This window comes from Hippocampus zosterae, unplaced genomic scaffold (assembly GCF_025434085.1).
Source record: "Hippocampus zosterae strain Florida unplaced genomic scaffold, ASM2543408v3 HiC_scaffold_189, whole genome shotgun sequence".
Classification (NCBI taxonomy): Eukaryota; Metazoa; Chordata; class Actinopteri; order Syngnathiformes; family Syngnathidae; genus Hippocampus; species Hippocampus zosterae.
Window position 1 is genome coordinate 13012 of NW_026262803.1, and position 4337 is coordinate 17348.

Consider the following 4337-nt stretch of genomic DNA (forward strand, 5'->3'; position numbering starts at 1 on the left):
GGTAATCCAAGGAATAGTGGTCGCAGCTGCTTGCGCATTTACCAGTCAAACCCTAATTAATCACACACTCGGTAGCAGTCTTGCAAGAAATCCTGACCTTCCGAAGCGTCGGGCTCGGAGAGCTACCGCCTGGATTCCGAAACAGTCTGCTCTGGAGGGAGGAGGGGTTGGGCTGCCTGCTAGACATGGAGTTCAAGTCTGCTGAGGTGCTGCCTTTTATCAATGACTTGGACGAAAATTACCACAAGGCCGTCATGACAGGCCGCGGTGGTGCTAGCCTCGCTGTCAAATACTTCAGACACCTCGGCCCTCTGCTGGAAGACCCGGCAGAGTCCTTGCAGCGGACGTACAGGACATTCACCGCTGCCCAGGCGCGCGAATTCAATGCAGAGGCACGGGCCCTCGGCCTAGGCTTCTTTTACCCGCTGCTAGAGAGGTTTAGAAACTACACTCCCGGGTTGTTTTAGCTTTATTCTGATTTGTGGAGGGATGCCGAAGCATCAGACCTGGACATCGAGGAGGCGGCGGCCTGCTATTTTACTGTGTTTGTCAATGAGGTGGGCAACGACATCGACCCGGTCATCGACAGCTTCGCGGCACTGTGCCTGAAGGCGACGAGTGTGCAGCTGCGGGTCTGCCTGGGGTCGCTGGTGGCCTTAAAGAAGAAGGTCAGGCCTACACTAAAAAGTCACCTAATGGTTCTGGTGTTCCGCATCTTCTAGCGGCTGGCAGTCCTGCTCAAAGACATATTCATTCCTTTCTGCGAGATCATTTTTCCAGAACTACTCTCATAACTCGAGGAGACGACCACGGTCCTTCAGGGAGAGAAACCACGTGTCAAGCAGCTCAAGCGCCAAGCATCTGATGACCACCTCCTCCAAGTCAGCAGCATTTTGTTGTGCCAAGCAGTAGCCCTCATTCGGCAAATATCCTTGTCTGACACGAACCACGAATTTTTCAATGCCGACAAGTTTGAGCAGATCGAGGGCAGACTGGCAGAGGTGGTGGTCTGCACCCGACTCGAGGAAAGCGCCTTCAAGCCGCTGGTTTCTGGCCTGGTCGCCTTCATGAGCTGCCTTGTCAACGATCATCACCTCAAGTCGTTCAACAACAAGCTCATGATCAAAATGAGGACTGGGGACAGCCGCATCATTATCGCGGTGCTCCGAGTAATGGAGGAGGCAGTCGTCTCTATGGGCGACCGCTACTCCTTCCTAACCGCCGACATCCTGCCCTTCCTGGCCGAGACTGTCAACACCGCGAACTCCGCAATCGAGCGGCTGTCCAAGAGCATCCTGGACAAGCTCAGCCAGCTTACTCGCGAGGATCTGGCTTCCTTGCTGCGGGTGAGACCTGCATGAGAATAAAATGCGAAGTCGCTCATTTGTATCTTATAATGGACCGCTTGGAGCAGCTCAGAGGTGCGCTGGCAGGACTCAACCTGCAGAGGCTGGAGGTCCGGATCGACCAAGAGATTGGAGTCGTCTACATGAACTCGCTCAAGGATTTCAACTCCTTGTCGGTTGCTTTCATGGACGAGCTGGACTCAGTGGTGAGGACCCTTGACTTGAGGCAGGAGGTCAAATTGCTAGTCATCCTCTCGAAGCACGACCGAGTGTTCTGTGCCGGGGCCAATATCAAGGAGTTCAAGCTCAACAACTTCAGCCAGGACCTCGTCACGGATCGATTCAAGAGACTCTGCGATACTCTCCACCTCACAAAAAAACCCCTGGTCATGGGCGTCAATGGCAAGGCGCTGGGCGGAGGCTTTGAGCTTACTCTGTTTGGTGACTTGATCATCGCAGGCCCTCAATCGGAATTCGCCTTTCCCGAGACAGGCCTCGGACTCATTCCAGGGCTCGGCGGCACCCAGCACTTCACCAAAGCCGCGGGGAGGGCAATCGCCTCAAGATATATCTACAGCGGGGAAAAGCTGACTGGCAAGCAGCTTTACGACATCAAAGTCGCGAGCCACTATATTGAAGAGGCCAAAGATTTTGAAGCCCAGGTCCTGGACATCGCCCGGGGAATGGCTGCAAAGTCCAGCACTGCCCTGATCGCGGCCAAGAGCTGCCCCAACCCCAACCCAACCCCAACCCCCAACCCCAACCCCAACCCCCAACCCCAACCCCAACCCCAACCCCAACCCCAACCCCAACCCCAATAGGGCGTGACTTCCTTCCTCCAGAAGAAAAAGCCGAACTTCACAGGAAAATGAACGACAATCAATAGATGCATTTCGCAGAGCACTCGCTAAGCCAGCGGATCATCACCTTCATCCACGAGGGGACCATCCGTTACGTGCTCAAGACGCAGGCCCGGATCATCGCCATCGACCCCCCCAGGAGCAGATCGTTCCAGACCTTCATGGAGCAGCTTGCTGCCGAGGAGATGTTGCCGCATACCCACAACTATTTTTTTCGCTTTAGCCCCGACTCCCTCTGCCCGAAATCAGTCTTTCCAGCCTCAGCTCGGGCACCGGCCGCAAATTCCCTTGCTGAACTCGCTCCTGCGGACCACGAAGGTCTGTGCCTCTGCTACATCTCGACCAAGGAGCCGCAGAGGACTTTCACGTGATTTCAGTGACCCACTGCGGGCACAGCCTCACTCCGGTGCTGTTCACGGGCCCATTGCTGGGCGTGTGCAGGGCCGGGCCTGGCGACGCCTTCCAGCTCCTGGATGCGATCCGGAAGGTCAGTCGCTGCTTCGGCGACCAGACGTTCATCTTTCCTGAGAGCCTGCAGTTTGCGAGAGCGATGCGGGTGGCAGAGCAGTTCTGCGAGGACGAGAAGGAGAAGATGCTGCTGGGGCTGAAGCTGAAGATCCTCGAGGAGCAGAGGGACAAGCTGCTGGTGCCGACCACGGTGGGCGAAGAGAAGCTGCTGAGCCCGTTCTTCAAGATAGAGAAGATCGCATCAAAGCTCAAGGAGCCTCCGGAGAAGGTGGTGCAGGCCCTTTCGGAGCTGCTGAAGCAGAGCTGAGAGTGAGTATTATTTGATGCGGGAGTTTCGGAATTGGTTCGACACGGGCCTGTTCCCCTTCCTGCAGCAGAAGATCGTCGCCAGAGGGGTGTCCCCGACAGTCCAGAAGATCGTGATGAGCCCGGCAGGCCCCTTCACGGTGTTCTTCTGGACCCCGGTCATCAAGACCTGCATCAGTACAGCCCTGACCAGGCCTGGCTAACATCGAGGCCATCATCAACCGGCCGATCAACGAGGTCTCGACCCTGGTGCAGCTGGTGCTGGTGGTGTCGGGGCTGACCTGGACGCGGTACTGCTTCGTGATCACCCCAAAGAACATGCCCCTAGCGGGGATCAACTTCTTCATGGCCTCGGTGGCAGCCTTCCAGCTGGTCAGAAAATTCCAGGCGGGAGATTTGATCGACTTCCTGTGATCATATTATAATGCTTCCACTCGTTTTGAGCGGGTTCTACTACTACATGAGCTTGTAATCAAATCACGGGTATGTATATGATGCAGTCATTTCTTCAGAAGAAATCCTATACTCAGCCTACGGCTACGACGGGAGGTTAAGCTTATTTCAATATGACATAAACAAAGCTTTGATCATCAACAGAACAACAATATTCAGTATTGTTGTGAAGGTCTCCTAAGGCTCAGGCAAGACTATTATAGGGTATTAGCCCGGACGCGTAATGGTCTATTTCCTGGAAGATTCCATGCTCAGGCTGGTGCAAACAATCAGCGGCTTAAATTTCGGCCTGACAGTGGACGGGCTGCGGCTGATTGTGTAAGACATTGATCACGTCGTCGTGGAGTACGAGAGGAGTTCCGAGTCAGGCCCGTTCATAGAGCGCGACAACTGGCTGCTGCCTGCAAACCTCCGGGTCGATCCGAAGCTGGTCTACTCTAACGACAAGGCCACTCTTGGAATCGCCAGTATGGGCTTTATGGTCAGACCTGAAAATAGCTAGGCATCGTTTTCAGCCCTGACTTCTAACTGCAGGGACATTGCTCTGAACCATAATGGCTCCCTAGTGTTTGTCTCTGACGCCACTTCAATTTATGCCTACCGCACCTCCAACCTCCAAGTCCCTGTCCTCCACCTGAACGTGCCCAACGGCCTCATGGCCCCCGACCTGACAGGCGATTACTTAGCCACCTATTCTAATCGTAGACTTACACTCTTCAAGTATGAAGGAAACTCTTTCAGCAATACATCAAGTTAAGTCGTTAAATATATTGTTGGTAAAAGTCTTTTCCACGGGCCCGGCAACGTGCTATTAGACAATAGATTATACTGTTATAAAAGTATGTTCTTAGGCAGATGCCTAAACGAAACCGCCATCTGCTCCACAGGTTGGTACTACAGCTCT